The sequence below is a fragment of the Macrotis lagotis genome, chromosome 6 (assembly GCF_037893015.1).
Source record: "Macrotis lagotis isolate mMagLag1 chromosome 6, bilby.v1.9.chrom.fasta, whole genome shotgun sequence".
NCBI classification, from domain to species: Eukaryota; Metazoa; Chordata; class Mammalia; order Peramelemorphia; family Peramelidae; genus Macrotis; species Macrotis lagotis.
In genome coordinates, this window is record NC_133663.1 from 59139542 (window position 1) to 59162781 (window position 23240).

Below are 23240 nucleotides of genomic sequence, written 5' to 3' on the forward strand. Positions count from 1 at the left end.
ATGAGCCCCATTCATGGAATCATTGGTGCCAGGAAATCTTGTGTGGTTTAAACTCCAACGCCTTTGAGGTTCCTTCTAACCCTGAGATTGTGTGATTATGTAATTATATCAGGGAATCATGTGACTCTAGAGATGTTATTTATGTCTATGTTGATGAATTTCTATAAACTTCCTGAATCAAAGGCAGAGTTCCTGGTCCTAGTCTCCTGAACCCAGGAATCTAGGACAAAGAGGGAGCAATAGTAAGGCACAGAGAAGCCATGACAAGAAAGGATGAACTTGCACCTTGCCATTTGTGTTGTATTATGTAGACTCTAGAGGTTCAGGACAGAGTTCACTCTAGTGATTCAGAATTCTTTTTTCAAATTGGAGTGGGAGGTGAAATGCTAAAGTCCAGAGAACTTTATAGGTGGAGCTCACTGGAGAGGGAAGGAGGGTTATCTTGACCATTTATAGACTTGGATGAGACCTTTTATTTTTTTTTTAACTAGATTAAAGACTATTCTATGCCTTGTTTGTTTGGATGGGAGCTAAGGAGACCTAGATACAGAGCAAGTTCTAATTTTTTTTTAAATGAGCAAAAGAACATAAGAGAAAGATCCATAATTGAATCTCATCTGTATTAAGTATTGAGCTCGGGTCTGGGCTTTCTCTTTCTTTAGTCACATTTCTGAGGTTGGAGTTGTCTTTGCATTAGGGTCTCCCAATTGAATACTTCTCCTGAACTTAATTAAGTGAGAGGGTATGGTGCTAAGTCACCAAGTCTCGTTTTCTCCTCTGGAGCCATCTGGGGCTAGTGTCCAGGTATACATCAGGATGACTGGAAATGGCCCTGGAATTGAGGCAATCAGGGTTAAGTGATTTGCCCAAGGTCACACAGCTAGTAAGGGTCAAATGTCTGAGGTTAGATTTGAACTCGAGTCCTCCTGACTCCATGGCTAGTGTTCTATCCACTACACCACCTAGCTACAATCATACAACACATTTAACATATAAAAAGTCATCTAAAGGAAACTATCTTTAGCTCAGGATATGTAAAGGGGGAAAGACAAGAAAATATAATGGGAATCTCAATTTGTAATGTTGAGTTCCTTCTGCTTCAAGTGCAACATGTTTTCCTTACCCTGAAATAGGCAATTTTATTTCAATGTTTCAATGGTTCCAGGACTGCATTGATTATTCCTTCCAGTGATGTAGACTGCAATCCTTCTTCACATTCTCATCCCATATGACAATTTTTATCTCTTGCCTTTTATAAATTCCCAATAAGTGATCTGCTCAAGATGCAGGAGGCATTCTGTGGATCCACTTCTCCATAATCATTTGTTCTTGTTTAGTGACTATACTTTCCTAGGCATCATAACTGCCACAAATAGATGACAACAGAAAAAAAATTTGCAAAGCTTGACCAATAATAATAATAATAATAATAATTAGCATTTATACAACTAGGTTCTGATTAGAAGAAATAATGAATCCCTGGATGGGGTTGAATGTACTCAAATTTGCTCTATTCAAAGTTATGATTATATAAAATATGGTCATTGACTCTAGCACAATGTAAATATGCAGCAGTGTAAATTCATATAATATTACTTTTTCAGGAGATTCATTAGTCACTTTGAAACTTAACTGGATAGAACTTTACAGTTCCCAAAACACTTTACATAAGGTGTCTCAATCTATCTTCTCTACAACCCAGTGAGGTAATAGCTACTAATATCCCCATTTTCAGATGAGCAAACAGACTGAGAACAGTTAAATAGTGACTAGCCCAGGAATCGTACAAGCTGTTATATCTGAGATAGGAGTCAAATTCAGGTCTTCTCGACTCCAAGTCAAACACTCTTTCCATCATGCCATCTAATTGTATGTATGTATCCAAGGAGTATCAAAAAATGTGTCCTAGCAATAAGTCACTTCTACAGTGTGTAATTTGTTCCATTCTTATCTTCTCCTGCGTCATCATCATTATAACAGTAAGTATTTTTCACTGGGCTATGGAGGAGATTCACAGGAAGAAGATTACTTTGTGAGGGAGGTGTTCTACCAGTAGCTTTGCTTATTATATACTACAGGATGTGTAGATATGGGGAGGCCCAGACTGAATTCATCAGCAAGCTTGTATATAGATAATCCAGGTCATGCATCCCTAGAGGCACAGAGGATTAGTAAAGAGGCATCCCATTGTAGCCCAACAAACTAGGCTACAATTTCTTTCTTCCTTTCCTATGGGTTTAGGGCCTATGCTATTTTGCCAAAGATTTATCACTCTATTTCTCTGTAAAAAAAAAAAAAAAAGAAAAAGAAAAAAAAACAGAAGACAAGCAAATATGTAGTTTTTTCAGTCTTTTCAGGAAATAATTTTTTCTGCCTTAGTGGCTCTGTTGCATTTAAATTTCTATTATAAACAGCTGCTGTTATTAATGAGAGTAATATAAATACAGTTTATTAAGTGGGTTCATGTATTATGCATGGTGTCTTACCTAGACTTTTATAGCAAAGGTTATAGCCATTCACTTATTCATTTATTCATGCCTTCATTTATTTATTTATTTATTTATTTATTTATTTATTATCTCCATCCAGTCTTCCAATCATCCATTCTATCTATCTATCTATCTATAACATCTATCTTTGGTGAAGAGAAGTTTAGAGAAGGGGAAAAGTTTCAGAGATGAACACAAATGAATGCACTCATATCTGATTAGCAAAATGATTCTCAAACAAACAAGTAATAAGCAGCATCTTTCATCACTCTGCCATACACCATAACTGCAACTCTCTGCAGCCTAACTGATAGACCAAGAGTCTGACATCAAAACAAATAGGATTCTGCTGAGTGTGCTCTGGTCTTTAGTCAGTGAGGAGAAAAGGACTATCTAGGCAGTATTTTAATAGCATAATGTTTGACAGACATTTCAGCATGTTAGGACACAACTCTTCTTACATGAAAGAACTTGGTGATATTTGTAAGCTTCAAAGCTAATCAGAAATGTGAAAGCTGAATAAAATGTATTTAGATAGTTCCTCACTTAAAAAGACTACAATGTCTAGGAGGAGAAGCCAACACAGTACTGAATGCTGAGATCGATTATTTATTGTTTTGAATTTGTAATGTGTTTTCACCATGCTAGCTAACTGTGATTACCATCTAATTAGTCTAAGTTTCACTTGAGCTTAATAAGAACTTTCATCACTGGAGTTTTCTTGGCCTCTTGAAACAAGATTATTAAGGATTTCTCTATTATTTTTAATTTGCTGAATGCTTTAAAATAATTTATTAGTCACAATATTGTTCCTGAGTTACGTGGGTGGTAACTATTACAATTTTATTTCCAACATTCAGGAACTGAGTTTGGTTAAATTATCTCCTGAGAAGGCTCACTCTTTGCAAACAAATATTAGGACCCAGACTTTCAGGGACATGAACTCCTTAAGTTTGAAATGCTCAAGAGCCTCATGCTTGGTCAAAAAAAAATCTACTAACTCCTTGGCAGCCAGGTGGTTTAATGGTTAGAGTACTGGCCTTGAAGTTGGGAAAACTGGAGTTCAAATCCAGCCTCAGACACCTTGTTACTCAATAACTTTGGGACCTTGGATGAGTCACTTAACACTGATAGCCTCACATCCAGAACTATCTCCAATCATACTGATCCATATCTGACTACTTGTTCCAGATGGCTCTAGAGGAGAAAGTGAGGCTGGTGACTTGGCACAGCTCTCCCTCACTCAAATCCAAATCACTTTTTTGTCATGGCATCACTCCTTGATGTCATGGTTTTCTTGGAGAATGAAGGTAATCACCACCAACTCCTTACTTGGAGAATTAATCTAATCTGTGAAATTTAATTTTGACTAAGATTGCCTTTGGTTTCTTGTATTTATTTCTAGCTCACCCCAAGTGACTTGGCTAGCTGTGCTCAGTCCTATGTTTCTGACTTTATCTATTGGAATCTAGAATTTAAATATACTTATTGATTATCTCTTTATATTCATCATACTGAGTCTCCCTTCACTTCCTCCTTTATATGAAGACAGATTCTCTTCTCCTGGTCCCATTTCCAAAATGGCAAGTTTATGATACTCTTGCCTTTTCACTTTGTTTTGACATCTTCATCAACTAGTATCCCTAAGAAACAACAGTGACCACCATGATTCTGATGCCCTCTGTTGTTCTCTGTAATGGTCAAAAAGCCCAGTTAATTCATTTATTCTCTAATCACCAGTATCTGGCAGCTGTACACTATAGACTAAGGATTCATTTTTGGAGGTCTATTTTTTAATTTCAACAACTCAGATCATTTGGATCATGATTAGAGATTATGACTATAATTGCCATCCAAGAAATATTAGTTCTTCAGTGACTAGAGACCTATAAGAAGCTCTAAATACTAAAATGGAAATCAAAGTTTTTTGATAACTCATTTTCACTCATTTATAGAATTATGAGAGATGCTGAGAACTATATTGATATATTTTTGTATAAGGTTCTGACATGGAGTTACCAGTTTATGAAAGATAAACTATTCAAATTGTGTTAATTAATAATAATTATAGCTAATATTTCTATAGTACTTACTCTGTGCTAAACATTATGTTAAGTGCTTTACAATTATTCTCTCATTTGACCCCCATAACAATTTTTGTAATATACATTTTCTTTGTGATCCTCATTTTCAGACGAGGTAACTAAGGCAAGTCGAGGTTATATGACTTGTTCTGGGTCACACTGCTACAAAGTGATAGACTATATTTGAATTCAGCTCTCCTGAGCTTCAGATCTAGCCTCCACCCATTGCTCCAATTATTCACATGACTGATGAAAATGTCAATGTTAGCTAAACTAGTCAAATCAAGAGAGAGACATCCACTCTTTTTCTTACAATATCAAAATACTCAAATGTCCACAGTTGCATTTGGGTCTGTGATCTCACTGAGATGGGATTTCCACCCCACTTAACCAATGATGCAGATCTCAGCTCATCCATCTGCTTTTCCTCCATGTCTTTTGCCTATGATTTTTGTCTACAAGATTTTGTCCATGAACTTACTATAAGGGGTCCATCTAATATTCTTGAGACTTTTCCTATTTTCTCTTCATATGGTAGACATCCCAATGGAGCATAGTGGCTGAACATTGGTTAGCCCTTGCTTTATCTGTGTGACCAATCAACCTGTATTAATCACATGCAAAATATCAGATGCCATTTTATTTTCTTCTTGCATATCTCTTTGATCATATCCTTTAAACTGATTTATACATGGGTGGAATGGATGAGATCCTAGAATTTTAGGGGTTCTTAAATAGCCCTCCTACCCCAAAATGTACTTCTCTCACTTATTTACTTATGTGTGAAATTCCACATGTAAAGATGAATTTTTTTGGATTCATCATTTCTCCCTGATAAAATATAGATAACTCCTTAGGGAGGTAACCCATAATGGCATATCGATCATTAACACTTCATTGGATTTAAGTTTCATCAGGTTTGTCTTTTGGGAGAAGGCTTTGATAAAGAAAAGAAGGCAAAGAATATGAAAGGACAAAGTTCTGAAGGAGTGGAAAAGATGTGACTAAAAGGAGAAAGCAGTCTATATTGTTATTCAAAGTTCTGTCTAGAGGTAGGTTCAGGAGGTGAAACCAGCCAAGGACTATGTCCAAGAGTCCTCTGTTGCAAGTATCACAGTGTTAGAAGGGCTTGGTCTGGGAAGAGGCAGCAGCATCTCAGTGAGGAATCAGAAGCAAAGGGGGAATCATGAAAGGCAAAAAGGTTGGTTACTTCTTCCCACAAGGTAACAGGAAAACATGAGATGTGTCTAAGGTCTGCAAATACCATTTTTTTTTTCAGTAATGCAAGGACATCAGAATCTAAAGAACAAAGGAAAGAAACAAAGAAAATTAATGAGAAATAAAGATAACAATGCAGAGAAACTGAAACTGAGAAAAAGAGGTAGAATTTGACAGAGAGACAGAAAAAACAGAGAAAAGAGGGGCAGAAAAAGAAAAGAGACACAGAAAGAGATAGAAGGAGAGGCAGACAGAAAGAAAGAGGAAACAGAGAGAAAAGGAAGGGGAGAGAGAGAGAGAGAGAGAGAGAGAGAGAGAAAGTCAGGGAGAGAGAATTGGAAACGTGCATACAGTGAGAAGTGAAATGAAACTCAACAAATATTTAATGGAGACCTGCTGTCCTTATTTGGAAGTTTTCTCCCATTATTAAAAGTGTGAGAGATTATAAGGAAAAGTAGAAGCTACTGTTAACCCTTTCTGGACACTAGTGAACATCTAGTGAACTGAACCAGATCTTTACTTATCCCTGGTGAAAAAATAATATTAATGCACTTGATGAAATATGTGATTTATTTAGCTACTTAGGCATAATGAGATCTGAATTAAAAGAACTCTTTTTTCTACCCCTCTCTCCAAGTGTGCTGAGACTAAGGGAGCCAAGCAGAATTGTTAATAATCAAATTAGTAGCTCCTAGAAAAGAAAAACTAATGATGAAGTCATCTGCAAGTATCATCTTTCTCCAATTATTCTTTTCTCAACAGATATGTTTAAATACTTACTGGGTATTTGGCTCCAGGGGAAAAAGAGAAAAACCGAAAATGTTTCTGCTCTTAGAATGCTGTCTACTGGGGATGGGGGTTTAATAGGTACATATGAAAGTAAATAAAAAACAATACAAAGTGATTTCAAGGATGAAAGATTTATAACAACTGGAGTATTAAGAAAGACTCTGTGTCAGTGAAGGAGTAGAATCTGAGTTTTGAATAAAACAGGAGATTCTAAGAGGGAATTCTTCCTTCCTCTTCTTTAATGGAGAGTCTTTCTTCAGCCAAAATATCTTTAACCAAGTCTTTATTATAGTGGTGGTGATGGAGTACACATTCATGATTTAATTTCTGTCCTCCTTTCTCTCCCTAAGCTTCCTCATCTCAGTATTTTCTCTTTTTCTTTGTCTGTGCACCCCCCAAGGGGGGTATAACAGAGAGAAATTAGAGGACAAAAGCTTCACAAATAAAAGAGTGGGTTTTCATTCAGAAATTCAGAAATAATGAATGGAGAGGATTTCTTTAAGCCTGGTATCCAGTCCAACCTGGGTCACCTCTCAGATTGTTTAATCTACAGCAGTTGACTCTCTTTAGAAATCAGTCTGCAGTTTATTGTGAATAAAATGGCACTGTCAGTGTAACTGACAGAAAGTTATAAAGTGGAATCACATGTATATTATATGTATGCATATATTTTAATTGCATATTTTATATAGTGCATATGCATACATCTATATGAAATCTAAAACCCTGACCTTCTTAAAAGAATATTTACTTCAGAATGTATAATCACAAATAAAAAAAAACTTCCTCCCTCAACAAGGCAAAGTAGTTATCTTCTTTCCTTGTACCATCTCATTCTGGACTAGATGGAAATTATGTTCTTACCTTTGTTCAGATCCTGTAGAGCACAGTTCAAGGTCCAAGTTCAAAATCTCACAAGTAGTAGGCATCCTGGCTTTTCAGGGCTTCTACACCACCCAACCTGACTCCAAGGGAACCATGGTCTGAATTCCTGATCTCATGGGGCTGACCTCTGGTACCTGAAACTGAGAAGGATATCGCTATCGAGAAGAGAAACAGCTACTCCTAGGTTTTTTTTTTTTTCTTGGTTAGGATAAAAGAAGGGGATTAGAGTAGGAAAAATCCTTTTCCATTTACTATTTCAATTCATGGCACCCATATTAGACACAGCAGATTAAAGCAGCTGAAAAGATCAGAGCAGAAAGAGAATGGCAGAAAAGGATTCTAGTCAAAAAAATGATGAAAAGGAATGCAATTGAAAAAGCAATTGTCTCTATTTTACCAGTTTTAAAGCTACCAGGAAAGGAAAATGAGTCATCTTCCAAAGGTTGCTCAGTGCCATCTCCTTGTTAGAAATGGGCATGCCCAGAGAAGTTGGGGTCACAGATAGAAAACAGAACAATCATTTTATTTCAGTAAGCATTTGTAGAATGCCTACTAAGTTCAAGGCGCCATGGTGGAGATATCATGCACCCATTATCTACAGCTAAGGACACAACTACAAAATATGTCTGTCCCTGCCCTCAAAGAACGTGCATTCTACTTAGGAAACCATCAATTCTAGCCTTAACCCGCTTTTGGCTTAGTGATTGCACATGGATGCTCTACTCTAAAATGAGGATTATAACATGTGGGTCCTAACTGCCTTTCTGGAAAGTTGCAGGTAGAGATGAGGCACTTTAACCATCTTGAGGGAAAGAGTTCTGTAAATTCAAGAGGCTATAAATCCGGTTTGGAATAATTGTTTCCTAAGGAGTTTTCCTGCTTTGAGGTCATAACAATAATAACAGCTAGCATTTATAGAACATTCAAAGCCTTGCAAGACCCATTATAAACACTAACTCATTTGATCCTCATAACCATCCTGGGAGGTCGATGCTATTAAGCTTCCTATTTGATAGATTAAAAACTGAGGCAGGCAGAGGTTGTGACTTGGAGTTACACAACTAGCAAATTTCTTAGGTAAAATTTGAACTCAGGACTTCTTGACTCCAATTTCAATGCTTTATTCAATGTGATACCTAAACTACCCTAAGTCGTTTTGATAGTACAACTACTACCTTCTGACTACAGTCTAAAAATCATAATATTTTTATTTATTTTTTTCCCAATTACAAGCAAAGGTAATTTTCTACCTTTCTACCTTTTAACCATCTTTTGCAAGCTTTTTGAGTTCCACATTTTTTTCTACCACTCTCCTTTCTCCCCTTCCCTATGGCTTTAAACAATTGGTTTTTATTAGCTGCACATGTACAATCGTGTTTAATTTCTATATTAGTCATGTTGTAAAATAGGAGTTAGAGCTAAGGGGGGGGGACTATGAGAAAGAAAGAAAAAAATAGGAAAAATTTTAAAGTGAATATACTATGCTTTGCTCTGCATACAGACTCCATACTTTTTTCCCCCTCTGGATATGGATTGAATTTTCTTTAACAAGTCCCTCAGGGTTGTCTTTGATCATTGAACTGTTGAGAGGAGCTGAGTCCATCACAGTTGATCATCTCATAATGTGACTCTTAATGTGTACAATGTTCTCTTGGTTGTACCTACTTCTCTTAGCATCAGTTCATGCTAGTCTTTCCAGTCCTTTCTAAAGTCTGGCTGCTGCTGATTTCTTGCAGAATAATAGCACTCCTTCAAATTCATATATTATAGCTTGTTCAGCCATTCCCCAATTGATAGGCATTCCCTCAATTTCCAATTCTTTGCTAATACAAAAAGAACTGCTAAAAATATTTTTATGCAGATGGGTCTTTTCCTTTTTTTGTGATCTTTTTGGTATACAGACTTAGTAGTATTATTGCTGAATGAAAGTGGTGCACAATTTCATAGTCCTTTGGACTTAGTTCCAAATTACTCTGCAGAATGGTTGTATCAGTTCACAACTCCACTAACAATGCATTAGGATCCCAGTTTTCCCACATCTTCTCCAACACAGTATTATTTTTTAATCACAATTTGACCACAGCCTCTTATCTTTCTAGGTCCTAGGACCATAGGTTTTGAGTTGGAAATAGTTTTTGAGGTCATGTATTCCAAAGCCCTTATTTTACAAGTAAGGAAACTGAGGCCCAGAAAGAGGAAGTGACCTAGGTAGTGATACAAATACACTGGAATACTTAGTCACTTCGAATGTTTTCTCCATGCCAAGCAATAAATGCATTAAGAACAACCCCTTAATTATAAATATTAGAAGATTCTTTTCTGAATAAAATAAACAGCTATTAGATAAATAGGAAAAATTGCTACTGCCCATGACTTGGGAACATACTAATTCTGATTGTTAGAAATTTTACTATTAGCCATGACCAAATTCAATGGATCTTGCAAGAGATCTGTCTCATTTCCTCCCATCCTCCTTAAACTCTTCCTCATGACTTTGATTGTCTTTCCAGTCATGACTTTTTCCTCTAATAATTTTTACTTATTCATGATATTTGGCCACTCTCACAATCAAAAGTAAATTCACTAGGGGTGGAAAAGACACCCTTTTTTTGAAGTACTTTGACAAGAGAATTATATAAGAGAAGAACATCTTCTACGGGAGAGGAAGGCATGGTGCTGATTTTCCCCCCACAAGAGTAAGTCTATTTTGGAATAGATAATATTTTACTACTGTCTCCACTATGAAATTTTACACAATTCTGATTTACTGACTCATGGTCTCTGGAGTTTTATTCCCTGATATTTATTTATTTTTTTCAGGAGAGGGTACAATGAGAGAGAGAGAGAGAGAGAGAGACAGAGACAGAGAGACACAAAGAGACAGAGAAAAGACATGAGAGAAAAATTTCAGTGACTAATAACTAAAAAATAGCTATAATAGTAGCAGCATGTTTATTATAATGGAATTTTTTCCTATAGAATCTTATTTATTTTTATTTATGCCATAGTTTTCCCTAAATACTTTCGATCTGACCCATTGAGCTCCTGTAGTAAAAGAATCAAAAACATTTAAGCAAACCAGGTGACACAATAACCGCATTTGACAATGTGTACTGAATTCCTCATTTGTAGATCCCACTTATCTGCTGAGAGGAGATAGGTATATTTGTTTCCTTATCAGGTTTCCAGAAGAGAGATTGCCCACCAACAATTTATCATAGTTCCACTGCTTTTGTAATTTGTAATTTTATTATCATTGATTTTTTTCTTCTCTTGATTCTGTTTTCTTCTTTCTACATCACTTCATAAAGGTCCTCTCTTGCTTCTCTGAATTTTTCCTGTTCGTTTTGTCTCATGACACATGGTCATTATAACTTACTACTCTAGAGAATTATTCTTTCTCCTAGGGGATGTCCTTGGGATATAGGTCCAGAAACGGTCACTGTGTCAAAGGGCATGAATCATTTATTCTAAATTGATTTCCAGAATCATTGGACCAATTCGCTAACTAAATTAGCTTCTTTGAAGCGGTTAGAAGTTTGATTTAGTTATAACATTGAAGAACAGAGTCATTCTGAAAAGGACTCTCCTTATCTTTGTCCTGATTTTAGACTGATGATACTCCTTGAGAATTCAAGGAATATAAAAAATACATTTTCTAATTCTCCAACTTTTAGGTTAAAAGCTAGACTCAAGACCCTGAAGATTCATTTAGTCAAACATCCAACATTTTTATTTATTTGCCATGTTCCTGGTTTTGTTACATGGGAAATGGAATGCATTATAAAAAAAAGGCATAATTCATGCTCTTATGGAATTTTTGCTCTTCTACCAATAACTCATTCATTTTTTTCAGTTTATATGGTAAAACAATTACTGTATAATTGCAAAGATGAGTTCATATAAGTCAATTAGAAAATAATCTAATGCTAATGTAAGAAGACAAAATGAAAGATGGTGTGATATGCACGACATATTAGACTAGGAGCCATTTAGGTTCCAGTGCCTTTTCAGTCTTAGACCTTCAGGGTGTCAGCTATCTCTTTTGTAAAAAGGAAGGTAATGTTGAATAGTCTTTATTACCCTTCATAAGCCTATGATTCAAGAGACATGTCAGTGGAGCAAATTTTCATTTCTCCCTTTACATGAATAGGATGGCATTGTAGGCAGCTCTAGGACTTTCATTTAGTGGATTCAATTCAGGAATTTCCCTTTCCATAACATAATTGACATTGTTCTTAGGATGTTATAGAGCCTTGTACTAGCTACCTTGGTGATTTAGTAATTTTCTTATTTCTATACATATCAATTCCTATTACTGTGTTATATGTGTTTGTGTGTGTGTGTGTGTGTGTGAGTATGCATGTAAGATAGGAGGGCTGACAAGTATAAGAGTGACTCATTGGTGACTTGGATAGATATCTCTAAATCTACCTTACTCATCTATAAGGGAGACTGCAATTGCTCCTTGAGAAAAAGGCTGTGACTGGATACTTGTTTTCTTCCCTTGCTTATCTTCAAAGATGTATCAGACTAGACAAATATATTTATTCCCTCACATATTGCTGAGTTTGGTTCAGAACAAAAGCCATTTCCTGATTTGCTACTAATCCTTAGCTTAGATTTATCAGTTTGACTCCTTCCCATCAAAAGTTGATTACACAAAAGACCATCATAAATAGCAACTGGATAGCGAACATCAATAAAAAAACTCCAAACAGAAATTGGAGAAGTTGTACAGATTTGAATAGGACAGAAAATATTCAAGTGAATGAGTTTTATATTGGGAGTCTTTCGTTGGTATAAGGAACAGTCAAACTCCCTCTACCTACGAAGGTCTATGACTGCTCTACCTTTATAGTCTTAGAGTTGTCTGGGTCACAAGAAATTAAGGGACTTATCCAGAGGGAATTGTCATGCCTCATGAAAATACCAACTTTTAGTGGGGGGGGGGGTGGAATTTGTTTTTTTTAGCATAGGAGACAAATTAAGAGGAGAGAGATTGATACTTCTCTCTTATATGTTAGAGAAACATACATATTTCCAAGAGATGGGAAGAGACTTCTACATCTTATCTAGAGATAGCACTTTGTTTTAAAGACACAGATCCAGAATGTAATATAGGTTTCTATCAAGTCTTCTAAGTAAACTTCTAAGTAACTGGCTTAAGAGTGAGTTTGGGCAGACCTAGTCCCCTGGGATATGTTGATGACTCACTTAAATCCTTCAAGTATCACATCCTTTTATGGTGACTGGTTTTTCTATCCGAGCCCATAAAACAAAAGGCCCTGTCTTTACAGTGTTGAATTTCTCAGGGGCAACTATGGATGAATCTGAGGTAAAAACATCAAGAGCTACAACTGAAATATCCAAGTAATGCTTAAGGTCTTCATCATGACCTCTGAGTGTCTTGCAGATAACATGCTAGATACACTTTGGAACTGGAATATTAGGGAATAAAAGAGATTGATTTGCATGCTGTGGGATGCTGAGTAAGGGAAAAAGTTACTTCGCTATAAAACATTTTTATTTCAAGTTGTGGCTTTACCTGAATTAGCATCATAATTTTCATAATTATATATGGAGGATATAAACTCAGCCTCGATCTAATGAGCACATAGAAGTTTCCTTTGAAAATTATCCAGCTGATAAAGTGACTGTGATATCCAAGACAAATGAAAACTTTACTATTCCTATTTTGGTAAGTCAGTAGTTTCAGTGGTATGGGTTCTTCCTTGCCCAAGGCAGATGAGGCACCTTCAAGCCCTGTCCTTCCATTTGCTTCTTGTTCATGTGTTCCTATGAATGTTCCACATAATCTCTCAGAGCCTCGATTTTCCCATCTTATAAAATGGGGATCATAATTCTTATACTGCATTTTTTTGTCGTGGTGAAGAAAGTGATTTGAAAAACTTCAAGAGCTATATCAGTATTAATCCATCTTAGAAATTCTTTCCTAAGTAGGTCAAGAGCAGAACAGTCCCAAACACAAAGCTGTGGTTTGGTCTCAGGATTATACAGTAATTGCTTTACCATATAAACTGAAAAAAAAAGAATGAGCCATTGGTAAAGGAACAGAAAATGCTTATTTTTTTGATTGACTTATCCATCTATGAACTGGGAGGGAATATTTAAGGAAATAACCTAAAATTCTAATGAACATGGATTGCCACACTCTTCTCCCCAAGTTACAGAATTAGCTGGCAAACCCATCACAGCATATTATGTAAATTAGGAGGACACAAGGAATAAGTAATGTGCAAGAGTTGTTTCTAACCAAGTGTTCCCAAATAAATTTCAGGGTGATGCATGAAGCAGTTTTGCATTATGAGAAATGGTGAAATGACATTTTTTCTCCCTTCCTTAAACTAAAATATACTGTGGTTTCTTTCCAATGTGGAATCTACACTAGACACAAATTATAAAACTAAATCTGCTCTTTGCCTTCTAGTTTTAGCAAAATAAAGCATGAAGTTCAAAAATAATATTGGTGTAACTCTCCTATCCCCAACGTATCATTCATTGTTTTTGTATGTATTCTGTATACAAAGAGGCAAAGTAAAAATGCTTGCTGACAACAAACTTTGAAAGTATATAAATATATATATATAATGTATGTATACATGAAAATATATCTATATATTAAAATTGTATTAAAAAAGCTGGTTTACTCAGATATCTAAGACCATCTTTATGTACCTTGGTTACATAGACTCCTGGCAAGTCCCTCTTCAGATACATTCTTTGACCATATGCGATTCCTCCATATATGCCTTCCATGTGTGTGTTTCTGGGTTATACATGTTTTTCCTGTGTGTTCTCCTACTGGGAGTACTAAGTCATGGGAAAGCATTCCCCCATGGATGCACAAAGGAATTTCTGCTTGTTAATTATTTTGAATGTTGTTTGATTAAATGTCTTTTGCTTCAGATGAATGTTTCCTTTGGTGGGTTGGTGTCATTGGGGACTATTGAGCTATGATTTTGAATAACTACTTACCCAGATGTTATCTCAAACCTGGGATAGCTTTTCTGGGTGCCCATATAAAAAAGTGAATACTCCAGAGCTGGAATTCAAATAAACTGATCTAGATTGCAATTTCATTCTTAAAATATATACCTATATATAAATGAATAAATAAATAAATAGCCAAATGACCCTTGGCAGAAAAAAAGGTTTCCTACCCTTGGTATGATTGGTCTCAGAAATGCCTTCCAACTTTGCAATGTTGGGATTCTTAGCCAGAATTGTCTGGGTCACAAGAAATTAAGAGACTTAACCAGAGGGAATTGTCATGCTTCATGAAAATAAGGTAAGAATCCTAAAATCTCCAAATTGCAAAGTTGGAAGGTGTTCAGAGATCAACCAATCCAAGGGTAGGGAATCTTTTTTTCTGCCAAGGGTCATTTGGATATTTATTTATTTATTATTTTTTATTTGGATATTTATAAAATCATTTGTGGGTCATGCAAAATTATCAACTTAAAAATTAGCCTGCTATATTTGATCAAACATTTAATTAATTCACCCCTCAAAGGCTCCTAGATTTATTGGATTTTGAGTCCTGCTTGCAATTGTGTAGCAGAACCAGACTAAATGATTTCATAGGTCAGTCAGATGTTCCCTACCCCTTATCATCCAAGAATTTCTTCTATATAACACCCAACAAGTGGTCTTCCTTGCTTTTTCTTAAAAACCTTATGCAAGGGAGGATGTTCTAACTTCTTGAGGCAAATTGTAAACATATTTCATATTATTCTTATTTTTGGAAACTTTTTCATTGTATCTATCCTAAATTTGTGGCTTTGCCATCGCCACCCACTGCTTGTACTTCTGCCATCTGGGATCAAGAAGAATCCCTCTATTTATCATTGAACTTCCAGTCCTTAAAGATACCTAACATGTCTCTTCCCCCCACCCCCATCCAGTGAGCCTTCTCTGTCTCTAAGCTAAACATCTCTAGTTCCTTTAACCAATCCTCAACAGAGCATGAAATTGAGGTCCTTCATCAGCATGGTTACCATACTCTAGAAATTTGCTCCCTTATCAATACCCTTCCAATTATGTAGTGCACAGACCTGAATACAATATTCAACAAGCTATCCGAACTGGGCAGAGAGAGCACAATGGGACTACTGCTGCTTTATTCTTGGATGGATCTACTTCTCAACATACCTTAAAATCACCTGAGCTTTTTGAGGCTGTCTTAACAAATGAGATAGTATTTGTATCTTGGCTTGTACCTGGCTCACTAAAGTAATGCTAATTAAATGCTTATTTCTTGGTCATATTATTGACTCATTGTATATGGAGTCCATTAATACTCCACATCTTCCCCTTTCCCTCTCCCCCTCACCAGCTTAATAGCTGTCTAGCCATACCTACCTTAACTTTTATTTGGGAAAAACAGTTTTTGGCACTGGCAGTCAATTATTCAGTCAACCAGTGAGCTTTTATTTAGCACACACTATGTTTTCAAGACTGTGAGATGTTGAGGATTCAAAAACAAAAGGAAGATGAACTTTGTTTTCAAGGAGACACATACACACTACACACACCATAAACACACACACACACAAAATACATATGATTTCAAAGTCAGGGAGCAATTAAAAACAAATTTTGGGGGGAGAGGCAGAATGGGAAAGGTCTCAAGAGTGGAAATACTTGGAGTGAACCTTGAAAAGAGCTCAAAGTTCTAAAAACAGTTAAGGTAGAGAAGCACTCCAGACCTGTGGAAAGGCATGGAGATGAGGAGGGAATCAATTTAAAAAAAATTTTTTTTTAATACAAACAAGAGCCAATAGACCAGTTTGACTGGCATGTAGAGTGCCTGAAGGAGAGTGATGTGTGATCTTTATGGAATGCCAGACTGGAGCCAGATTGTGAAAGGTTTTAAATGCTGAATACAGAAATTTGAAAAAGAAGGCTGAGATAGTTGGAGCCCTGTAGCTGTCCTGAACCTGTCTTCATGATTCTTCTAGTGGGAAAAAATATCGTCTTGTAATGTCTTCCTTGGTTCCATGCTACTTGTCCCTGTATTCTGTAGCCTTTGCAGATGGGACCAATTAGCAGCTCCTTATAGGACCAATCCTTTCTTTATGACTGTTCTTGTCTTTAGCAGGGAGAATATAAGGAGTCCAAACTTGATAGTTCACCATTTCAGTATTGCATTGATCTTGCCGTTGATCATGCTTGGTCTTTGGTGTTCAAGTATCCCTAAAAAAATGAATTTCTTGTTCCTCAGCGACAGAGTCCCTATCTTGTATTCTAGTAACTCTTCTCTCTCCTTTCACTATTACAGTAATGAAATTTCCTATTCTTAAAATCTACATCTGCAATTCTTATAAGACTGCATATAGACAAGTGTGGCACTAACTTGCACAACTGGGTAATAAATGGGGCTGGTTTCTTTGCAAGCTATTTAGCCCAAATGTGTCATAAATATTGTTTCATTTATTGGAGGCATTTCATGGAGATTTTCGGCAGATGCTGGCTAGACTAAATAGAGATTCAGTCCTTAAGGTTATTGACTAAAGGGCATTATTCTGCCTTTTTAGCTAGATTTCTTTTGTTTGCATTTGACCTTGGTTTTCTGCAACCAGTTGCCTTCTGATCTCAAATTTGTCTGATCAGTGTCATGAGAAACCTTTTACTGTCTTTTCTTTCTTTATTCTGATAATTAGCATTGTCTAAAGGATTGCAAAAGGGGCAAAGCAAAAAACACACACATGGAACTTGTATTATGAAGACTAATTTGATTTAATTGTTCCATCAAGTGATCATTACCCCCTGAGACAGAGACAGAAATCCTCAAAAACCACATCTGTGAGAGCTGTAACCAAATCTTCATCTTGAAAGAGCACAGAAGTTCCAGTAGGCATTTTTCAAGCATCTTGGTTTCATTCAAGTGTCTCAAGTGGGCAGTTTCCACCATAGGGCTACAATAGGTGTCTTTTTCTAGATAATGTCCAAGTTTTCTATAGACATTATATTTGTTGTTGTTGTTGAGTTATTTTCAATCTTGTCAGACTCTTCGTGACCCCATGTAGGGTTTTCTTGGCAAAAATGAGAATGGTTTGCCATTTCCTTCTCTAGTTTATTTTACAAATGAGGAATCTGAGGCATACAGAGTGAAGTGACTTGCTCAAGTTCATATAGGTTCTAGGTGTCTGAGGATGAATTTGAACTCAGGAAGATGGCCCACCTCTCTGTTCCCTGCACCACCAAGCAAGAAATTTTCTTGCAAATATTTTTATTATGATCTCAAAGAGGAGGGAAGTATAATCATCTCTAATTTGTGATGAAGGCAGAGGCAAATAGCAATCTAGAGATTTGTTTGAGGGAATAGTCCAAAAGAGAATGAAGAAAGAAATGAGTTTTCCTGACTTCTGGTTTTGAGTAAACAAGAGGGAATATATTTAACGCTGTAGTGAGGCCAATGTTGTATAAAGTTCTCTGCTTGGGGATGGAAGATGTGTGAGTTCTAGTTCTGCCACTTAAGGGATGTCTAAACTCTAAAGTACAGAGCTGATCATACTGTTCTGCCAAAAACCCCTTTTTAATGGCTCCCAATTGTTTGCAGAATAAAATTCTAACTTCTTAGAAGCTTGGTATTCAAGGCTTTCCTTGATCTGGACCAGGAGTTCTTAATCCTTTTGTGTGTCATGGACTCTTTAGGCAATGTGGTAAAACCTAAGGACTCTGTTGAATGTTTTTAAGATGAATAAAATGAAATATATAGGATTACAAAGGAATCCATTGATTTTGTTATTCAATTGTTTTAGTCATGCCCCAATCTTTATAACCCTATTGACTGAATTGCAAGCTCAATGTGACTTGTAAAGGTGATATAACAGTAAAGAACAAAAACAAAACCCCAACAAATCACACTAATTCCATCTTGGGTTATATTAAGAAGGATTTAGCTTTCAGGCATGGGGGAGGGAGGTAATAGTCCCAGTGTATTTTGTCCTCATCAAACCCCATCTGAAAATATTTCTTTCATTTCTGGCTTTGAGGAATGTAGGTAAGTCAGAGGGTGTCCCAGAGGGCAGTAATTAGGATAATGAATGACCTTGGAATCTATATCTTTTGAGAACTGGTTGAACTTGGTGTTTTTATCATGGAGAAGATTCAAAATAGGGGAGATTATATCTACCTTCAAGCCTGTCTTATGGAGAAGGGATCATACTTGATCTCTTTGACTCTAGTTTAGCTTGAACCCCAAGTTAAAAGATACTTTAAACTTGAAGTCAGGGGGAAAAATTCCTGAGTAGAACTCTCCAAAAGCAGAGTGGAATGCATTAAAAAGTCATCAGATAGGGGTCTTCAGACAGATACTGGATGACCACTTGTTGGTTATTTTACAGTAGGGATTCCAAGAACTTGGGCTAGATATCTGCTGAGGTCCATCTCAATTTATCAAATTCTGCGATTCATGTATTAGAAATACCAATCTGGCATCTCTATAGAAAATAGTTTGAGGAATAGAGAGACTGAAAGCAGGGAGACTAATTTGGAGGATATTGAAATATTCTAAGAGATGATGACCTAAATGGCCCAAAAAAGCCACTGTATTAGTAGAAAGAAGGGAACAAATGTGCAAGATGGTGGAAATATAGCCAAGAAGACTTGACTATATATATATATATATATATATATATATATATATATACATATATATATATATATATACATATATATATGTAAAATGCTTTGCAAATTTTAAAGCACTATTTAAATGTAAACTATTATCAAATCTCCTTAAATGTTCCACCTTAGAGGGATAAAGATTTCCTCTAGTTCTTTTCATATTTTATAATCACCAGGGCAGTACAAAAACTATCAATTGTCCCCCTCTCATATGATATGTCTGGTCTATTTCTTTTTTTGATCTCACACCTCCAGGATGATATTTTTATTCCAATTCTTGGATGCAAGTCATTGCTGATAACATGTTAAAGATTATATTTGTTCTGCACACATACTCCCATTGTCCTTTGGCTCACCTGAAATTTTGATCCTTCAGAAGAATATTTGTGTTGAAAATATGGGTTTTTGTTCCAGAGAGTAGTATGGGATCCTTGAAAGTGCTGTCAATCTAAAGGCATCCTGAACATTTTGTTCTTCCTTTTCCATCTTGGGTCAATTCACTCCTCATCTGTGATATGTCTATCGAAGTTACTGTAGAAACACCTCTATGATCTGTCTATTCAATTGCACATTATCTTGACAAGAAGCATTCTTCTTCCCCTTGGATCTTTCCATGTGGATTATTAGGCCACACTCTTTTGAAAGATTGTGAAGTCCATTGAGGAGGTTCTGTATTGCCTCAAGGCTGGATATAATCAGCACAATGTCATACATAATCAGAAGCGTATGGATGACCTCATCCTCTATTGAGAATTTCTTTTCTATTGGAACTCTTTGCTGGACATGTTCCATGACTGTGACAAACACCTCATTTGATACTGATAATCAGAGTTGAACAAAGTTCTCTCTTGTGTCTGTTCAGGAATCTTGTATGTTATTAACAAGGGATTGGGGGGATGGAGGTTTGAAGGCTACACTTGGCTCTGTATGTGTGTGTGTGTGTGTGTGTGTGTGTATGTATGTGTAAGTGTGTCTGTGTTCATAAAGAACTGCGCTCAAATACCAGATTTGATATAAACTATGGTACCATTACTTAATTTTTCTGACCTTTGGTTTCCTAATCTATAAAATGAGGAAAAAAATTATCTCAAGTCCTTTTCTGAAATTGTAAAGATCAAACGAGATAATGTAATGTAAACAGTTTAAGGTTACAAAGTATATATATATATATATATATATATATATATATATATATATATATATTTATACATGTATATATACATGTTAGCTATTGTTTAATTTTATAATCAAACAGTTCAATTTACAATATTTAATGAATTATATGAGTATGTTGAGTATGAGAAGGCAGACGCATTCTTTAAATACCAGATACTTAAATATTTGTCCAGTTGAATTCACTTATTCCATATAAGTTTCCATTTTTTTTAGCTTTAGGGTAGAGAAATGGGGAAAACAAATAAAAAATAAATAAGGCACATTTGTGCACATATTAAGATTTATGAAGCTCTTTTTTTTCAGTTACCTGATTTAAGTAATGCATCTCACTATTTCTTTTCCTACCCACATCCCCACTTAAAATATGAGAAAACTGAAACTGAGAGTGTTAAATGACTTGTTAAGGGTCATATAGCTTTTTTAAGTGGGAAATGAGGGGTTTCTAGCCTAGATTAGTGAGTAAAGGACTTGACTTGGAGTAAAGAAGGACTGGGTTTGAATTCCACTTCCGAGACTGTCTCCATGACCTCCAATTACCTTCTCTAAGCCTAGGGTTCTCATTTTTAAAATGGCTATAATAGTGCTTGTAGTCTCAGGGTTGTTCTGGCTTATATGAGATAGCCTTGTCAAAGTACTTTGTGAATTCTAAAGTATTATGTAAAGACCAATGATTATATTATTAAAATGAGATAGTTCTATGTCTCTATGTGAGCATTTAGGTGGTACAGTGGATAGGTGGTTAGGTTTGGAATCAGGAAGACTCATGATCCTGAGTTTATATCTAGCCTTAGACATTTAGTAGCTGTGTGATCCTGGGCAAGTCATTTCACCTTGCTTGCCTCATCTGTAAAATGTGCTGGAGAAGGAAATGGTATACTATTCCATTATCTTCACTAAGAGAATTCAAATTGGTTGTAAAGAGTCAGACATGACTTAAATGACTTGACTATCAAAATATTTCTATGTATTAGGTGAAATAATATGTAGTGAATGTATATTCCCCCCTCTTTCTCTTTCTCTTTCCTTCTCTTGTCCAGGATCAAAGGATCATAAATCAAGAAGGAGCCATCTAGTCCAAACTCATTTTAACAGTGAGAAAACTAAGACCCAAATGCATTAAAGGTTTTCCCTAATGTCACATATATAAGCATCAGTATCAGTACTAGGTAGGATTTGCTTCTGAGGTGTCCTTAGGTGTTTTAGTGCAAGCCACTGCCTCAGAAGACCTTGGACATCAGGATGAGAATCCCTGTATAGTAAAAGACTGCTTTTCATCATTTTTCCCGCCGGTTTTTGCAAGGCAAATGGGGTTAAGTGGCTTGCCCAAGGCCACACAGCTAGGTAATTATTAAGTGTCTGAGACTGGATTTGAACCCAGGTACTCCTGACTCCAGGGTCAGTGCTCTATCCACTGTGCCACCTAGCCTTCATCATTTTTTTGAGTGGCCCTCAGAATCCTTTTGTGTTTTTTCCATTCAAAGAAAAGGAAAGAACTCTTTGCCAATTTGATTGGAATTCTGGGTAAAAGCATCAATAAAAGGTAGAAACTTGAGCCCCTTCTACCTAAAGTCTTAATTATCCCAAATTCCAGTAACTCTTGGAGTAAGTACACTTGCAGGCATGCCTGTATAAGCTTACTTATAGCCTGTTCCTCTCTGGGCTATGCATTAAATAGAATATCAACTTAAGAGATGTCCAGGGAGAGTGGGAATGCATGCTATTGTTAGAGGTGTATGAAAGTTCATTTGATCATTCTATAAGGTGATCCGTTAATAGCAACTGGCTTAGATCAGATGACTGTATGACCAACAGACTTCTGCCCCAGTTCCTATTTCTCTTGGGCTAATTGCCAAGAATAACAGATTGAACTTCAATTTTCAGCTTGACAAAGTTTTTCTTTACCAGATAGACTTCAAGCAGAGTCTATTATCCTCCACTAATTGATAAAATAATCCTTTGATGTTATCCCTTTGAATGGTTTGTGTAAGCCAAAACTTATTGAAGGATAAAAAGGAACCATACAAAGGAAGTTTTTGAGTATTTAGTATCTTACTTCTTCATTTCAGATGGAGACTACAAACATGTCACACCTTCTTGGTAGGAAAAAAAAAGATTTACAAATACTATCCCCCTCCAAAAAAAAAAAAATTAAAGGTTATAAGTTTGGAACCCATTTCTTCCTACCATTTACCTTGGGCCTGTTCTTACTTTCCCTCTTCTATAGTTTTATAGTTCTATAGCTTTGCCTGCTTCTATTGGAACTCTTTGCTGGACACGTATTTCATGTCCTTCTACATCTCAGCAACAGTTTCAATTATTTGTGTGCTGTTCATGGTAAATTTCCCCAAACTTCTATCTCTTAGACATAGGGGGATAGACTATAGGGGAAGAGAGACAGTGTGTGTGTGATGGATAGTATTTTGGTCTTAGAACCAAGAAGCTCTAGGTTCAAGTCCCCCATCTGCTATGAATTGGCTATTTACCCCAGGGATGGCAATGAACATGTTCGTGTCTTGGACAGCTCTTTAAAACTATGAGTTGAGGAGGTGACGGTCAGCACTGGAAGAGGAGGTCACCAGGGAGTTCTTTTTTCCCTGTGAAATCATGGGTCCAGTTATTAGTTCTGATTTTCAGATATATTTATTTGTTCTTTCACTTATTCAGCTAAATGCAAATGTCTAAATTTTACTATTTTTTTCTAATTTTTTCTAAGTTTTTTACGAATTTACTAAGATTGACTAAATTTTACTCAACTAATATATTCTTGAACAAGAATCATTCTGAAACCATAGCTCTTATTTTGCCTCCTCTAATAAACTAGAATTGGAAGAGAACATGGAGGTGGCTAAAACAATCCATAGTAGACCAAGAATACCCCTTTCAAGTCACTCAATAAGTGACTATCAGCTTTTGATTGAAAGAGAAGGGGGATGTGTTATTTCCC